Genomic DNA, 19,290 nt, shown 5'->3' with positions numbered 1-19,290 from the left:
AAAAAAATAAAAATAAATAAAGTTTGTAATTTTCCCGCAACTTGTGGCAAAATATAAAATATTCCATGGACTCAACATGCCTCTCAGCAAATAGCTTGGGGTGTCTACTTTCTAAAATGGGGTCATTTGTGGGGGTTTTGTGCCATCTTGGCATTTTATGGCCTTCAAAACTGTAATAGGTAGTGAGGAGTGAAGTCAAATATTTACGCCCTTAGAAAACCTGAAGGCGGTTCTTGGTTTTCGGGGCCCCGTACGCGGCTAGGCTCCCAAAAAGTCCCACATATGTGGTATCCCCGTACTCAGGAGAAGCAGCAGAATTTATTTTGGGGTGTCATTTCACATATGCCCATAGCATGTGTGAGCAATATATCATTTAGTGACAACTTTGTGAAAAAAAAATAAAAAAAAATTAAAGTTTGTAATTTTCCCGCAACTTGTGGCAAAATATAAAATATTCCATGGACTCAAAATGCCTCTCAGCAAATAGCTTGGGGTGTCTACTTTCTAAAATGGGGTCATTTGTGGGGGTTTTGTGCCATCTTGGCATTTTATGGCCTTCAAAACTGTAATAGGTAGTGAGAAGTGAAATCAAAAATTTACGCCCTTAGAAAGCCTGAAGGCGGTGCTTGGTTTTCGGGGCCCCGTACGCGGCTAGGCTCCCAAAAAGTCCCACATTTGTGGTATCCCCGTACTCAGGAGAAGCAGCAGAATTTATTTTGGGGTGTCATTTCACATATGCCCATAGCATGTGTGAGCAATATATCATTTAGTGACAACTTTGTGTAAAAAAAAAAAAAATTTTTTTTTTTGTCATTATTCAATCGCTTGAGGCAAAAAAATAAAATATTCAATGGGCTCAACATGCCACTTATTAATTTCCTTAGGGTGTCTACTTTCCAAAATGGGGTCATTTTGGGGGGTTTTGTACTGCCCTGCCATTTTAGCACCTCAAGAAATGAGATAGGCAGTCGTAAACTAAAAGCTGCGTAAATTCCAGAAAACGTACCTTAGTTTGTAGATGTGACAACTTTTGCGCAAACCAATAAATATACAATTATTGACTTTTTTTTTACCAAAGACATGTGGCTGAATACATTTTGGCCTAAATGTATGACTAAAATTGAGTTTATTGGATTTTTCTAATAACAAAAAGTAGAAAATATCATTTTTTTTCAAAATTTGCGGTCTTTTTACGTTTATATCGCAAAAAAAAAAATCGCAGAGGCAATCAAATACCATCAAAAAAAAGCTCTATTTGTGGGAAGAAAAGGACGCAAATTTTGTTTGGGTACAACATTGCATTACCGCGCAATTACCAGTTAAAGCAGCGCAGTGCCAAATTGTAAAAAGACCTCTGGTCATTTACCAGCAAAATGGTCCGGTCTGAAAGTGGTTAAGTGAGGGTTGAGAACTCACTGATGCATGTAGTGGCCTTAAAAGGTCATAATATCTGGTGAGGAGTAGGGATGAGCTCAGGCGTGTTCGTATGGTCCATGTGCAGAGCCCGCCAGGAAGTCGGCGCAGCGCTGCGCTAATCACAGGCAGTGAGACATTGCCCGATCTTTGCAGCCGCACATCGGGGCAATGTCTCACTGCCTGTGATTAGAGCAGCGCTGCGCCGACATCCTGGCGGGCTCTGCACATGGACCAATGCGAACAGGGGCGGACTGACCATTCGGGCACTACCCGAGGACCCCATGCCACTAAGGGGCCCCATCAGGGTTGCCAGCCTCAATAAAACCAGGGACATTATGTAAAAATCTGTGTTTTTTTTTTTTTAATCTCAAGATTATAGCTGCCCCGCCTATCCAGTACCTTTTCAGTGTGTGTATGTGTATTCTGTGTGTGTATATTGTGTGTCTGTGTGTGTATACTGTGTGTGTCTCTGTGTGTGTATACTGTGTGTGTGTATACTGTATGTGTGTGTGTATACTGTGTGTGTCTGTGTGTGTATACTGTATGTGTGTGTGTATACTGTGTGTGTCTGTGTGTGTATACTGTATGTGTGTGTGTATACTGTGTGGCCCCATAACCACTTAAGCCCCGGACCAATTTGCAGCCAAAGGACCAGGCCCCTTTTTGCAATTCGGCGTTGCGTCGCTTTAATTGACAATTGCTCGGTCGTGCGACTTGGCTCCCAAACAAAATTGGCGTCCTTTTTTTCCCACAAATAGAGCTTTCTTTTGGTGGTATTTGATCACCCCTGCGGTTTTTATTTTTTGCGCTATAAACAAAAATTGAGCGACAATTTTGAAGCACCGAACACACCAGCGAGGGTGTGTTTTTGAAGCACCTGATTAGAGCCGTATGCTCTAATAGGCTTAAAAAAAGGTGGACTTGAAGAGCAGAGCATTGCGCCACCCAGGTGTGTTAGAAAAGTGAATGAATATTCACTTTTCTAACACTGAACCGCCTCTCAGCCAATCAGAAGGAGCGGGTCTAATACCCATCATCTGATTGGCTGAAGGCACAGGCGCTCTGATTGGATGCCTAGCAGGAAGGAAGAAGAGACAAATGGAGGACACAGAAGCCCCCACCTGACCCACCATCCCACAGATGGCTGCTGTCATCCGCTGCCTGATCTCCCACCAAGATTAGGTAACTGCCGGGCACTCAGCGAGCGAGCCTGTGGGCGGAGGTCACAGCGGTTGCATTTGATGGGCACAAGTGGCTGCATTTGACAGGCCCAGTGCATTGATCGGCACAGTGGCAGCATTTGATGGGCACAAGCAGCAGCATTTGATAGGGCACAAGTGGCTGCATTTAATAGGGCACAAGTGGCTGCATATGATGGGCATAGTGGCTGCATATGAGGAGCACAAGTGGCTGCTTTTGACGGGCACAGTGGCTGCTTTTGACGGGCACAGTGGCTGCATTTGAGGGGCACAAGTGGCTGCATTTGAGGGGCACAAGTGGCTGCATTTAATAGGGCACAAGTGGCTACATATGACGGGCACAGTGGTGGCATTTAATAGGGCACAAGTGGCTGCATATGACGGGCACAGTGGCTGCATTTGACAGGAACAAGTGGCTGCATTTGAGGGGCACAAATGGCTGCATTTGATGGCCACATTGGCTGCATTTGATGGCCACAAGTGGTGGCATTGGATGGGCACAGTGGTGGCATTGGATGGGCACAGTGGTGGCATTTGATGGGCACAGTGGCTGTATTTGATGGGCACAGTGGCTGTATTTGATGGACACAGTGGCTGTATTTTATGGGCACAGTGGCTGTATTTGATGTTTTGTTTCTGTGTTTTTCAGACTTTTTTCACTTGTTTGTGCATCCCTGTCCTCCCCCCAACATATTTTAGCACCAGCTACCACTGGGGCCAACTCGATATTGAACCCTTCGGACCAAGACTGGGATGTATCCCCTACTTCTGAGTTTTGGGAAACTCCTGATAACAGACTGTAAAAATAATCAATTAGAAGATGTTTCATCGTGTTAACTGTGTGGATTTGGCATAAAGCAAGGCAGAAAATGACAGATTTAGGCACAGATTTGTTTACATGACATCACAGAGAATCCAAACAGACACACTTGGCTGCTCCATCAGTGACTACAACTTCCTATCTCTGCTGTCCATAGAGAGGGGAGAATTGGGTGTGACATTAAAATTCTCACTCCAGATAAGGGCAGAAGTAGGAAATCCTTTCTGAGAAGTACATTTTGTATTTCATTTAAAGTGCAGATGTCATCTATTGTCACAGCTATGTTCTCCTCCGCTCACAAGAAAGGAGGCTCAGCCACATAGAACACCCTCCCATTGCTGGTCCATAGAAAAGATTCTCCCTCCCTTGGAGGATGTGTGATTAACCAGCACAGCCGTCTGCATCCATCCTTCTCAGAGCATCACACATCTACACACATCTACACACATCTACACACATCTACACACAAGCACAACCTACAGACTGCACTCCCAGCACAGCACAGAGAACACACCACTTGCTGATCGCACCATCGGGAAGAAACACACAACAAGGTAACATGTGGATGGTTTTGATGTGTAGCGTGTGATGTGTGTATAGATTACAGATTTATTTTTATTTTAGCGTAATCATTTTTACGTAGTAATTTGCGAATCGGCAGCGAAGCTCACAATCTAATCTGGATGGGTTATACACAACAGACAATATTTTAGGGAATTACTGTTGTAATTTTTATTTTTGTTTATATATAAGAAGAATTGAATGTGATTTATTTGGTGATGTGAAATAATCCTTCTATAGGGGAAAGGTTGATTTTCCATCAATGTTATCTGAGCGTTCTCCACCTGAAAATAGGACGGGTGTTTATTATGCCTAATATACTATGAATACAAATCATGAAATCCATGCGAAAAAGGTTCAGAAATTCATCATCAGAAGCCACAAGTATGGAAATGGGATTTGTTTGTATTATGGAGTTCTAATCCTTCTCCTCCATTGTCCTCCCTTCCCTTTGTCTGTTCACGGTCTATTCATTCACACAGGTGTCCGGTGTGTGATATCGGAGAGATTTAGTTAGATAAAGAGGTTCATCTGGTGTAATCTGTTCATCTGTGATTTTTAGGGGGGTGTGTGTCAGTAGGGTTGACTATATGAATATACACAACACCCCCCCTCCTCTCAATCCCCCCTTCCCCACTCCTTCGCCCCCCTTCTCAAGATCCCCCTTCCCAATCCCCCTTCTCCATTCCCCCTTCCCAACCCCTCCCTTTCCAATCCCCCCCTTCTCAATTCCCCCTTCCCAACCCCTCCCTTTTCAATCCCCCCCTTCCCAACCCCTCCCTTTTCAACCCCCCCCATCTCAATCCCCACTTCCCAACCCCCCTCCCCCCTTTCCCAATCCCCCCTCCCCCTCGCCTTTCAACTCCCAGCAGAAATCACCTTCTCCTTGAAGATGCTCCAAAATCATGAAAGATCCATTTACAAAGAAAATGTCAGGGCTGCTGAAAATGGGAGCGACAGAAGTGTGTACACAACTCAGAGGAAGGACAATGCACATCCTCTGTTCATTCCTCCAGATCTCTGTATTTTCTGCACTAGATCTATACAAGAAGGAGATTAACCAGATGGGAAGAATACTGATTTTGTTTTTCCCGTAAAGTCAGAATAATCTGCATTTTATCTGGGGCAAAACGACATCGGTGGCGGTAGAGACACACATAGTTGTCTAAGGTTTGAAATGCATTTTCAAGGGACTCAAAGATTGTATTAAATGAGATCAATAGGAATTGGATTAAATAAATGTTATGTACGGCAGTATTTCAGAATTCTTTGTTACACACAAATGTTACAAAACAGATTCCTTGTGGCTGCATTCACACCTGAGGAATGCAACGTGTTGCGTTTTTTTTGTTTTTGTTTGTGTGTTTGTCATGCAACATCATAGGGACGCACACACCAAAAAGCTTATATACCGTACCTATTTTTGGCACTGAGCCAAGCGTGTTTTGGGTTTATGCTGTCTTTTCATGCATTTTTCATGAGACAAAACTTGGTGTAGCTACCCATTAGGAAATAATGGCACCACAAGTGTGATTCACATTTTGCTGTGCTTTCGTGTGTTTCCGCAGATGTGGGCAGAAACGCATGCCCAGAATTATTAGGTGTGAATGTGGCCTTTTTTCAGATGGATGGATCTCTTAGAAGTGTAAATGAAAGGTAAAGTATAAGGCTCCATTCACACCTGATTGTAGGCGGTATTACTTCTAATGGCACCCCAATTGCGTTGTGATTTTGTCACGATGCAACTGCGGTGAATCGCAATATGCAGCGCTGTCGCCCAAATAAACGACAAGCGCAGCGTGGCCAAATGGCAGCACGATTGGGGTGCTGTTAAGAAGTAATGACATTGCAAACGCATCTCGCGCTTTGCAGCAATTTGAAATCACAATCAAAACCGCGGCGATTCCGCACGAGATCCGGTGTGAACGGAGCCTAAGGGCTCTTTCAGGAGGAGCGAACTTCATCTGTGGATTCACCTGCTCAGCAGGAGAACTGGGAACTTATCATCGCTATGCAGGCGAATGACAGCCGCTTATGCAGAGCGGGCACGGATACAGCCTGACTGTCCCTCTGTTTTTGGCCAATGGGGAACAACAGATCCCCATCCCTCTGCTTTTGGCCGATGGGGAACAGATCCCCATGGAACAGATCCCATCCCTCTGTTTTTGGCCAATGGGGAACAGTTCCCTATCCCTCTGTTTTTGGCTGATTAGGAACAGATCCCCATCCCTCTATTTTTGGCCGATGGGGAACAGATCCCCATCCCTATATTTTTGGCCGATGGGGAACAGATCCCCATCCCTGTTTTTGGCCGATGGGGAACAGATCCTCATCCCTCTGTTTCTGGCCGATGTGGAACAGATCCTCATCCCTCTGTTTTTAGCCGATGGGGAACAGATCCCCATCCCTCTGTATTTGGCCAATGGGGAACAGATCCCCATCCCTCTGTATTTGGCCCATGGGGAACAGATTCCCATCCCTGTTTTTGGCCGATGGGGAACAGATCCCCATCCCTCTGTTTTTGGCCGATGGGGAACAGATCCCCATCCCTCTGTTTTTGGCCAATGAGGAACAGATCCCCATTCCTCTGTTTTTGGCAGATGGGGAACAGATCACCCATCCCTCTGTTTCTGGCCCATGGGGAACAGATCCCCATCCCTGTTTTTGGCCGATGGGGAACAGATCCCCATCCCTCTGTTTCTGGCTGATGGGGAACAGATCCTCATCCCTCTGTTTTTGGCCGATGGGGAACAGATCCCCATCCCTCTGTTTTTGGCCGATGGGGAAAAGATCCCCATCCCTCTGTTTCTGGCTGATGGGGAACAGATCCCCATCCCTCTGTTTCTGGCCCGTGGGGAAGAGATCCCCATCCCTCTGTTTTTGGCCGATGGGGAACAGATCCCCATCCCTCTGTTTTTTGCCAATGAAGAACAGATCCCCATCCCTCTATTTTTGGCCGACGGGGAACAGATCCCCATCCCTCTATTTTTGGCCGATGGGGAACAGATCCCCATCCCTCTGTTTCTGGCCGATGTGGAACAGATCCTAATCCCTCTGTTTTTGGCCGATGGGGAACAGATCCCCATCCCTTGTTTTTGGCCGATGGGGAACAGATCCCCATCCCTCTGTATTTGGCCAATGGGGAACAGATCCCCATCCCTCTGTTTTTGGCCAATGGGGAACAGATCCCCATCCCTCTGTTTTTGGCCGATGGGGAAAAGATCCCCATCCCTCTGTTTCTGGCTGATGGGGAACAGATCCCCATCCCTCTGTTTCTGGCCCGTGGGGAAGAGATCCCCATCCCTCTGTTTTTGGCCGATGGGGAACAGATCCCCATCCCTCTGTTTTTTGCCAATGAAGAACAGATCCCCATCCCTCTGTTTTTTGCCAATGAAGAACAGATCCCCATCCCTCTATTTTTGGCCGATGGGGAACAGATCCCCATCCCTCTATTTTTGGCCGATGGGGAACAGATCCCCATCCCTCTGTTTCTGGCCGATGGGGAACAGATCCTCATCCCTCTGTTTCTGGCCGATGGGGAACAGATCCCCATCCCTTGTTTTTGGCCGATGGGGAACAGATCCCCATCCCTCTGTATTTGGCCAATGGGGAACAGATCCCCATCCCTCTGTTTTTGGCCAATGGGGAACAGATCCCCATCCCTCTGTATTTGGCCCATGGGGAACAGATTCCCATCCCTGTTTTTGGCCGATGGGGAACAGATCCCCATCCCTCTGTTTTTGGCCGATGGGGAACAGATCCCCATCCCTCTGTTTTTGGCCAATGAGGAACAGATCCCCATTCCTCTGTTTTTGGCAGATGGGGAACAGATCACCCATCCCTCTGTTTCTGGCCCATGGGGAACAGATCCCCATCCCTGTTTTTGGCCGATGGGGAACAGATCCCCATCCTTCTGTTTCTGGCTGAAGGGGAACAGATCCCCATCCCTCTGTTTTTTGCCAATGAGGAACAGATCTCCATCCCTCTGTTTTTGGCCGATGGGGAACAGATCCCCATCCCTCTGTTTTTGGCAGATGGGGAACAGACCCCCATCCCTCTGTTTTTGGCCATTGGGGAACAGATTTCCATCTCTGTTTATTTTCAGTAAGCAAATATTTTTTAATTAATATTACAATGTTTACCTTAAAGCAGCTGTAAACCTTTGTTTATTTTAAAATAAAAATAACAAACATGCCTATACTTACCTGCTCTGTGCAATAGTTTTGCACAAAGCAGCCTTCTTCTGGGGCCCTTCGCCAGCACTCCAGACCCCTCCTCTTCATTGGGTGCTTTCCCTGGAGGCACCCCTGGGGGCTCAATTCCGAGTTCTGCTACTGCGTCCATGGGCACAGACAGTGGGATTCGGTCCCAATATCATCGGATTGGATTGACAGCTGTGGAAGCCAGTTGCTCACACTGCTATCAATCTGTCCAATGAGGAGAGAGACATTTGCAGGAGCCACAGTGCTCGTGCACATCGCTGGATCAGATGGGCTCTGGTAAGGAAAGGGGGAGGGGCCTGGGATGCAGCTGCAGCAGAGGTTTTTCACCGTAATGCATAGAATGCATTAAAGCGGAACTTCGGTCATTTTTTCATCTTTCCATCTATTAAATTCTCTGCCCTTGTTGTTTTAACTTTGGATAGTAAAACATTTTTTTCTGCCAGTAAATACCTTATACAGCCCACTTCTTCTTTCTTGTCTGCTCATTAGCTTAGGCGTATGATATCATGCACAGCTCCCTCTCTCGCTCTCGTGAGAGTTTGCCAGGAAGGGAGGGGGGGGGGATGAGTCATTAGAGGGTCAATGAGAGCTGCAGAGCTGGAGGTGTGCCTCTGTGTGTCTGTGTAAATCCAGGAAGTCAACCGGCAGCACCTTCAGCTGCCCACAGTTAAAATGGATGCAGCCAGACTTAGTGGAGGGAGATTTCTGCAGCATATTTGGCAAGTACAGAATCACAGTATATATAAAATAATATGCAAAGTGGTTGGAGGGAAGCTTCAAAATGGCAAAGATGTTTTATTACAAATTATGTGAGCAGACTGCAATTCCTCTTTAAGGCTTTACAACCACTTTAAAGTGGTTGTAAAGGCAAAAGGCATTTTTTTTATTTTTATTTTTTTTACCTTAATGCATTCTCTGCATTAGGCTTTGTTCACACTTGGCGATTTGGAAGTGTGGCAAAATGCGCAACACCTGTTTGGGTGACATTATTCCTAATAGCACCCCAAGCACAGTGTGATTTTGCCGTTATTAGCGCTTGAAAGAAATGTGAGGCAATCACTGCAAAATTGCACAAAGCTTATCACATAAAAAAGTGCAGTGGCTTCTTTTGGGCGACTAAAGAATGGGTTTCCCTATGCCTGACAAGCAGAAATGCATGTAAATCACACTTTAAAAACTGTGAGCGGGAACACTCCTTTCTGCTACACGAGATTTGAATTGGACCTTACGGTAGAAAACCTTCCCAGCCCCCTTAAACACTTACCTGAGTCCTGTATCGATCCAGTGCTGTGCCCCGCTTTAGGTCTTTTCCCTTCTCTCTGTGCCATTGGCTCCTGCTGCTGTCAGTCAAATCATGTGGTGAGGGACCGAGCTGCACTGTGTGTGTCTATAGATGCACACAGCCTGGCATGTCAGTGAGCCCGCACGTCTGCCCCCATAGCAAGTGGCTTGCTTTGGGGGGCATACACAAAAGAGGAGGAGCCAAGAGTGGCAGTGGAGTACCCCAGAAGATGAGTTTTGAGGACGATCTGTGCAATAGTGGTTTGCTTTGGTGACAGGTACAGAAGAGAAGGAGCTAAGCTCGCCAGCTTGGACCCCAGGTTCACAAATAAAAAACAAAAAAAACTTTAAAATCACTTTAAAATAATTTGCTTTTTACATGGGCCACGTCCAGTGCAATCAGAAGATCCATGAACAGATCTCCTGCAGAATGGAACTGATGATCGTTTTTCTGACATTCATGACCATTAACTACTTCAGATCCGGATCTGCTTTGTCGGAAATACATCTTTTGACGTCCTCCCCTTTGCAGCCTCGCCCCCCCCCCCCCCCCCCCCGAGACTCGGGCCGATCCCAGCCCCTTACCACGTGATCAACTGTCATTCAATGACAGCTGATCACGTGATGTAAACAGAGGATCAGTAATTGTTTTTTTTTTTTCTTCTCACGCTGTCAGCTTCTGTTTGCAGGGACATCAGTCCCAAAGAGGAACAGCATGTTATGGGCCAGTGCCACAAATCAGTGCCAAAAATCAGTGCCCACGTTACTTAAGTGCCAGCAATCAGTGCCACCTATCAGTGCCCACAAGTGCCACCTATCAATGTGTTGACTCTTTTTCTTTTAGCAGAGATCTTCCTCCATCCTACAGCTTCTATGAATGAAAGAAAGAGGATCTCTGAATGGATGGGATGGGTGGATGATCAATAGCTCCGTCCTATCGATTCAATATTGTTCATCTAAAATGCCTGGTCTGAAGTCTCTCAAGGGGTGTGTAGCGCCGGCTCCTGAAGAACACGCGCTATGTGTTTTTTTTTTATTTAATGTTACTCTTAAACTGCAGTTTGGTTTGGGTTTGATTACTCCAAATTTTCACCTCAGCATCAGTCTGACTGGACTGCAGGGTGTTCTGCCTGGTCACAGGGGACACTGTCACTTTTGGAGGGCATGGAAACACAGTCTAGTTGGGTGCCTTAAGGTTACTTTCTCTCGGAAACCAGCCCAGTGGGAGTGTCACTCTTACTGTGCCTTCTGGGAGAGGGTACTTAAGGTGCAGATTTCACGTGTTTTGGGGTTCCGGTCCAGAAGTATGTTCTGACTGTATGGTCCTGGTCCTACTGACCAGCCCCCATGACTTCCATGGCCTGGGGTGCGGATCCACCCGACTTTACGTCTCGGGCTGGCTAGCCCGAGGCGAGGGAACTTAAAGAAGGATTCGGAGGTGGTCATATGCCGTCTCAGTTAGTGGAGAGGCCCAGCAACTGTGAAGTTATCCAGTGTAGGACTCTTCGGGAGAAGGCCACATAAGGGTTGGCTTCTCAACATGAGCCTGGAAAAGCTGAAGGACCTAAGAAAGTCCAATCTCGTGAGGTATCGCGGGACGATACTGGTACCACACGAGTGTTCTACAAGTTTTCAAGTTTCCCTCACGTGTTCTATAGCAAAACCTGTGGCAGAGACTTATATCTAACTCGAGTACCCTGTTGGCTGCTAGGCCTGGTGAGAGAAGGACTATCTAATTAGGGTGAGGATCCAGCTCTGAATGGCTATTCTCTGGATTTAGGCAAAGTAAGAGGCTTCTTTTCATATTGACCTTGACAATAAGAGTACCTGGATTTTTCACCTAAACCCTCTGATCCTATACTGAGATACTGTTTGTTGATTACTGATGCAAATAAAAATCCCTTTAAGTGGATCTGTCATCAGTCTCTACAGTTCTTGGGCCACCTAGACGCATACGAGGTGAAGAAGGTAACAGTAAGCCCATAAAAACCAGCCGCTCCTTCGGGGGTCAGTGCTACAGGTGCATGTAAGGTGTATCCATAGAACAGGCTTACAACAGCGGACTGAAGAAAACTTAAAGTGATTGTAAAGTCTTGTTTTTTTCTGTAAAAATAACAAACATGCTATACTTACCTGCTCTGTGCAGTTGGTTTTGCACAGGGCAGCTCAGATCCTCCTCTTCTCAGGTCCCTCTTTGGCTCTCCTGGCCCCTCCCTCCTGTCCAGTGTCCCCCACAGCAAGTAACTTGCTATGGGGCACCCGAGCCGAGTCACAGCTCCCTGTGTCCATTCAGACACGGAGCCCGGTTTGGCCTCTCCCCTTGGACTCCTGATTGGCTAACTGCCTTTGATTGACAGCAGTGGGAGTCAATGGCACCGCTGCTGTGTCTCAGCCAATCAGGAGGAGAGTCCTGGACAGCTGAGGCACTCGTGGACATTGCTGGAGAGAAATTGGGCTCAAATCCTTATTTTACTCACTCTACTGCAACTTAATTTATAGCATTTGTGTTATATGTTTTTTCTGGATTTTTGGTTGATATTCTGTCTTTACTATTTAAAATACACCAATGATAAAAATGATAGACCCTTCATTTCTCTGTAAGTGGGCAAACTTACAAAATCTGCAGGGGATCAAATAAGTATTTTCCCCACTGTAACTACACCTATGTCCAAGGATAGGTAATGAAGGAACTAATACTTTGTCAGGACTCAGGAGGCCCAAAATATTATCTCTAGTTGAATAAAAGGCTTAGGACTGCTGTTAGCAGGTAGGCTACTCCCGGTAGTGTAAATATTTCAATTGTGAGTAGAGATCTGGTACAAATGATCTTTCTTGTTTCCAGGGCCATCTTAATAGCATCATGGGCCCCTGGGCAAAGTAATGCTCTGGGGCCCCTACAATGGAGACAGCGCAGGTAAACAGACATCATGTAGGTAGGAGGCAGACAACTACATGAGTAATTACATGAACAATCATTCTGTACAGCAAAGAAACAGTGGGGAAATACTACATACATAAAGTAACAAAGCTGCCCTGTGCATATAATATATCTGCTAGATTGATGTCTCCCCAGAACTCAGGCCCCTCTACACCCCAGATATCTCCCCAGCACTCTGACCCCCTTATACCCCAGATATCCCCCCATCACTCTGACCCCTCTACACCCCAGATATCCCCCCAACACTCTGACCCCTCTACACCCCAGATATCCCCCCAGCACTCTGACCCCTCTACACCCCAGATATAACCCCAGCACTCTGACCCCTCTACACCCCAGATATACCCCCAGCACTCTGATCCCTCTACACCCCAGATATACCCCTAGCACTCTGACCCCTCTACACCCCAGATATCTCCCCAGCACTCTGACCCCTCTACACCCCAGATATACCCCCAGCACTCTGACCCCTCTACACCCCAGATATACCCCCAGCACTCTGACCCCTCTACACCCCAGATATCTCCCCAGCACTCTGACCCCTCTACACCCCAGATATACCCCCAGCACTCTGACCCCTCTACACCCCAGATATCCCCCCAGCACTCTGACCCCTCTACACCCCAGATATACCCCCAGCACTCTGACCCCTCTACACCCCAGATATACCCCCAGCACTCTGACCCCTCTACACCCCAGATATCCCCCCAGCACTCTGACCCCTCTACACCCCAGATATACCCCCAACACTCTGACCCCTCTACACCCCAGATATCCCCCCAGCACTCTGACCCCTCTACACCCCAGATATCTCCCCAGCACTCTGACCCCTCTACACCCCAGATATACCCCCAGCACTCTGACCCCTCTACACCCCAGATATCTCCCCAGCACTCTGACCCCTCTACACCCCAGATATACCCCCAGCATTCTGACCCCTCTACACCCCAGATATCCCCTCAGCACTCTGACCCCTCTACACCCCAGATATACACCCAGCACTCTGACCCCTTTACATCCCAGATACCCCCCCAGCACTCTGACCCCTCTACACCCCAGATATCCATCCAGCACTCTGACATCTCTATACCCCAGATATCCCCCCAGCACTCTGACCCCTCTACACCCCAGATATCCGCCCAGCACTCTGACCTCTCTACACCCCAGATATCCCCCCAGCACCCTGACCTCTCTACACCCCAGATATTCCCCCAGCACTCTGACCCCTCTACACCCCAGATATCCCCCCAGCACTCTGACCCCTCTACACCCTAGATATTCCCCCAGCACTGTTACCATATACCATAAGATACCCCTTGTATTGTGATCCCACTACATCCCTGATACCCCCTACACTGTGGCCTCTCTACATCCCTGATACCTCTAGCACTATAGCAACCCAAGCTACCCCAAGCATTGCTACCCCCTATACACTCCAGATCCCCCCCCCTCAGCATTGCTTTCCCCCCATACACCCTTGATATCCCCCAGCACCATTATTCCATTCATGTAGTAACCACCTTTTCAGTGGAGATACAGTGCATGTGAACTTTTGCCTATGTGCCCACCTCCAGCACTGGACTCATCTATACCAATCAAGCAGGCAGAAGGAGGAGCGGAAGAGGGGGCATCCCTCCAGGCTTTCCAAGCCCTTAGGTGAAACAGTGCTGGACAGCTGGGCTCACCATGACACCATCCACAATGCTACTTCCGCAAGTGGGCTCTCAGTGCTGCCGACTCAGCAGCTCCCACTCCAGCTCCTACCCCGCGGCCTTCAAGTCCAGAGCATTCAAGCTGCAAGGGAAGGGGTCAGAGCATCACTGGCGCTCCGGCCCTGCCCCTCCCTGCTGGCTGTGAAATAATAGGTATCGCTCTGCACAGCACAGCGTACCGCTGTCAGCCTGCCTCTCCTGTGTATCCATCACTCTCAGTGCCATCATGGGGCCACAAATTTTGGGGCAGCGTGGGCTCAAGGACCAGCTGTTTTGGGCAAAGTGCAGGGGCCCACCATGCAGCTGGGGCCCCTGGGCAGTGCCCAGGTGGGCCCACTCATTAAGACAGCCCTGCTTGTTTGGGTAATCCAAATTGCAAACAAAGGCAGGAAATATAGGAGGTTGTTAGGATATTGTCCTTATGTTAATCTATTAAGGTAGGGGAATCAAAGATCGAAGGTGGAAAAGGATCTGGAGGTCCTAGTTTACTCAAAAGTATAATTTTCCCACTTTACAAAACCTTGGCTCGGACACATATTGAGTATGTTGTCCAGTTCTGGTCACCAATCCTCAGGAAGGATGTCCTAAAACTGGAGAGAGCAACAATGCTAATAAGGGGGGGGGGGGGGGGTTGAGGACTTCAGATATGAGGAATATGTTGCAGCTTACCAATCATGAGATGTGGTTGCTGTATTTGTTTTCTTTTTGTAGGCTTTTTCTCATTGTTTTCACCTGATGATCTGGCCAGAGTGGGTGCCCCCACTCTTGAGGAATGAGCACAGGCGAGATTTGGACAGCAGCATTGTTACTCTGAGGGGAAGGGAGTGTTAGAAGTACTCGCCCATTTAAATACACAAACAAATTTCAGCCAAACTCCAGTTAACATTTTATAATCGGTTACAGAAAAAACTGTGTATCCCTTTTGAGATAAACATAATAGATAAAAGCTGATCATTTTAAGCAGCCCGGCCAATGGTCTGTCTCATCCCTGTAACTGTAACTGCAATAGAGCTTTACTGTTGGAAAACAACTGACTTACTGTAAAAGGCGAACTAAAGCCTAAAAAATTAAATGAATGCAGCCATCACATCTAAGAAACGGTAAGTAGCAACATGATACTTTTTTTTATCATATTTTAGGTTTAATACTGCTTTACGTTGGAAATACTAAAAATCATTATCTATGACTTACTGTATATACAGAATAACTGGAAACAGGTGTATGCTGCTTGGGTTTTTTGCATGTATGTTAGGTAGACATGTGCGATTAGTTTCGTACGAATCTAAAATTCATATGAATTTCCGGAAATTCATACGAATCCGAAATACGGATTTTTATGCATACGAATTCTGTACAAAATACGAATCTTCGTGTACGAATTTCGGATCCAAAGTCTTAACGAAAATTCGTAATTGTTACGAAAAGTTTGTGAATCTAAAAGTTAAAACCCCAGGAAGTCAGCACAGCACAGGGATGGTGAGAACCCCTCATTATGATAAATTCATCATAACGAAAATTCGGAATTGTTAAGAAAAGTTAACAAACTTAAAAGTTAAAACCCAGTACACGCAGACCTGGGAACTCAGCACAGGGATGGTGGAAACCCTATGGGAATTTCTATGCTTACAAATTTTATATGAAATACGAAATTTCGTTAAACGAATTTCGGATCCAAATTAACAGAAACATGACTGGTGTTTTGTTCACCAATCAGAGAGTCAGCACAGCACAGGGATGGTGGTAACCCCTCATAATGGGCACAGAGGGGGTAGACTCAGACCTGGGAACTCAGCACAGGGATGGTGGGAAACCTATGGGAATTTCTATGCTTACGAATTGTATATGAAATACGAATTTCGGATTTTCGGATCCAAATTCCGTTACAATAGAAACGTGACTGGTGTTTTGTTCACCAATCAGAGAGTCAGCACAGCACAGGGATGGTGGGAACCCCTCATAATGGGTACAGCGGGGGTACACTCAGACCCAGGAACTCAGCACAGGGATGGTGGGAACCCTATGGGAATTTCTATGCTTACGAATTTTATATGAAATACGAATTTCGGATTTTCGGATCCAAATTCCGTTACAATAGAAACATGATTGGTGTTTTGTTCACCAATCAGCGGAAGTCAGCACAGCACAGAGATGGTGGGAACCCCTCATAATTCATCATAACAAACTTTCGTTATTTTTAGGGCTGTTACTGATTAAAAAATTTGTGTTCGATTAATCGATTTTTTTTTATTCGATTAATCGACTAATTTCGATTAATTATAAGGCACATACAGATCCAACTACTTTTAACTGATCTCATTGCATTTCAACTCTGCATTAGTCAGTGGTAAATGTGGTATACACGATATACAATCACCCGACACTAGTTAGTTTCCACAATCCATGATTTAACTTCCCAGTTCACACAAACTTTTTAAATTCAAACTGTAGCACTGATGTAAGCCATTTTTTTTTTCCACAGTAGCATGACAATCCCTCCACCTCCGGTCTAACTAATCGCTCTCACCTAATGGCATGGACCCCTGTGCAAACAGGTGGTCATGCATGCGGGTATCAAAAGGGTTAACATGGACCATAAACTTCTCTCACAATCTCAGGTCATGGGTAGAAAGAAAAGATCTAAGTGCTCACCGCTTAAGTATGAGATTTAATTTTTTTTGTTCAAACACAAACTACTCACATAAATATGATAAAAACACAGCATGTAAAGCCGACAATCGTGTTAGTTCCGTAGGGCAGCAGCGGGTGGCGTCATGCATAGCTCCTCCCCCGTACACGTTACGTTCAATCAGAAACTTCAACGTCACCGGACTCCTCCCCCCTTACTTCGTTGGGAAAGGGGGAGGAGTGACGTCACCGGATCTCCGGCGGAACTCCCTGAAGACCCGGGAATTCGGCGGAGAGGTGAGTACCGGTCAAAAGAATTTTGATAGATCAAAAAAAAATTAATCGATCAAAAAAATTAACGATTAATCGAGAAATTAATCTTTAATTTTCACAGCCCTAGTTATTTTACAAAAAGTTTAGGAATCCAACAAATAATACGAATTAATTTTGGCACGAAATGAAACGAAAATAATTTATTGACGGGGCACATGTCTAATGTTAGGTATGTATGTAGTAGTTGCATTGTTTTTAACACAACATACATGTCTATCAGATGCTGAAACAGCAAATAACAGTACAGAAGAAAGGAACATGTAGGCTAAAGAAAGGGGCTTTACTGTCTATAGAAAGTAATGTGGGCACAGATGGTAAAAAGAAATCTTAGATAACTAGGTCACTAGTTTCTTATTCTAGTTGTCATTCAATATCCAATTCATATCCTGTACAGACTCGTATACATAAGGTATAAGCAGCCTTACATTCCACTTATGATTTAAACACCTCTTATATGAGGGAATCAGAGCCGTTTTCTCCATATAGCCAACATAGGAAATGCCATAGAGAGCAGATCTGTGATGTGTGGCAAACATCTATCTACACCCCTACAAATCATAACGTTTCCAGACAGACGGCGCATTTTACATCACCGCAATGAGATGGTGTAAACACGCCTTAAAGGAAGGCACATAAATAATTCATAGTGTTTAATGTACACAATCCCTCTTCATCAGAGAAGCAAGATTGTGCCTCTAAAAAATGTTATTCTCTATTTCTGTACTCTACTTAAAAGCAGATTTAGCAATTCAGAAACCTTAAAGGAGTTGTAAAGGCAGAAGTTTTTTTTTTTTTTAATCTTTAGCATTCTATGTATTAAGATAAAAAAAACCTTCTGTGTGTAACCCTTGCAGCACCCCCCAATTACCTACCTGAGCTCCTTTTCTCTCCAGCAATGTCCACGATCCCCTCAGCCATCCAGGACACTCCTCCTGATTGGCTGAGACAAAGCATTGGTGCTACTGGCTCCCGTGGCTGTCAATCAAAATCAGTCAGCCAATCGGGGGAGAGGGGGGGGCTAGTGTCTGAATGAATGCACGGAGCTCTGACTCGGCTTGGGTGACAACCTGTAACAAGCTGCTGGCTGAGGGGGCGCTCAAAGGAGGGAGGGGCCAGGAACAGCAAAGAGGGACCTGAGAAAAGGAGGATCTGGGCTGCTCTGTGCAAAACCAACTGCACAGAGGAGAGAAGTATAACATGTTTGTTATTTTTTTTTTCTAAAAAGCGAGCCTTTACAATCACTTTGAGTAGTAACTCCCTTGACCTGCGTAGCCCAAATGTCCCCTTTCTTTTAACCCACTGCCACCTCGACCTTCTTATCAACCTTACTAATAATGAGACCACACCTTCTCTTTGGAGTAAACTGGCCACAACAGCCTTTATTAACACAACCAAAACTTTTTACTCACTCCAAAGATATATATATATATATATAAATATATAAATATATAAACATGTATATCAAACCATAAACAACATTTTTAAACTAAATTCCAGTCTGGTGATCTCTGACGGTGACCCACTTTAAACCAAAACACCAACCTCACTGCGGTACCTTTAGGGCCGGTTCACACAGCGAGGCGATGCGAGGCGACACGGCTCGCCTCGCCTCGCTCCCGCAAGTCGCCCCCGTTCTGTACAATGGAACCGTTCTGAGAGGAGCGACTCGAGTCGCTCCGACTCAGAAAAAAGGTTCCTGTACTACTTCGGGGCGACTTCGGGGGCGACTTGCATTGACTTCTATACAGAAGTCCTCTGCAAGTCGCCGCTGAGGTCCCCGCAGGTCGCGGCGAGGCAAGTCGGAGACGCCTCGCTGTGTGAACCGGCCCTAAACATACCAGGCCTCCAGCTGTGACCGCTCAGAGACAACCAATTCTTGCAGTGAAAAACATCCCAGTATTCTGTCCACCGTTCAGGAATACACAACATCCCAGTATTCCGTCCACCGTTCAGGAATACACAACATCCCAGTATTCCGTTCACCATTCAGGAATACACCGGAGGGGCCCATATTACCGATGAGCCCCCCACCCCTTTTTGATCACCTCCGTTTACCGCCACCGTCAAAGACCACCAGAAAGATACCGCTGCAGCCCCCCAAAGGGCCGTTTTCCACTGTTGTGACGACCAGCCATCTGCCCCTGCAAGAAAGAATAGAAACGAAAAAACAAAAACACCAACC

General features: G+C 46.2%; 1 protein-coding gene across 2 annotated transcripts in view; it reads left to right on the top strand.

Annotated features, from left to right (window-relative positions):
• LOC143933803 (FXYD domain-containing ion transport regulator 6-like) overlaps positions 1–19,290 on the top strand; it is a 196,869-nt gene that overhangs the window by 78,934 nt on the left and 98,645 nt on the right. The window contains exon 1 of one of the 2 annotated variants that reach the window (XM_077456856.1): positions 3,647–3,989. The exons of the other annotated variant lie outside the window; for it this stretch is intronic. The gene's annotated coding sequence lies outside the window, so the exon portion shown is untranslated. Of the gene's footprint in view, positions 1–3,646; positions 3,990–19,290 lie in introns of those variants that run through there. 2 annotated transcript variants of the gene reach the window in all.

The sequence above is a fragment of the Lithobates pipiens genome, unplaced genomic scaffold (assembly GCF_037356315.1).
Source record: "Lithobates pipiens isolate NorthernLeopardFrog02 unplaced genomic scaffold, aLitPip1_a1.2 Scaffold_27, whole genome shotgun sequence".
Classification (NCBI taxonomy): domain Eukaryota; kingdom Metazoa; phylum Chordata; class Amphibia; order Anura; family Ranidae; genus Lithobates; species Lithobates pipiens.
Note: the sequence above shows the minus strand (reverse complement) of the source record. Positions and strands in the feature narration are given on the sequence as shown.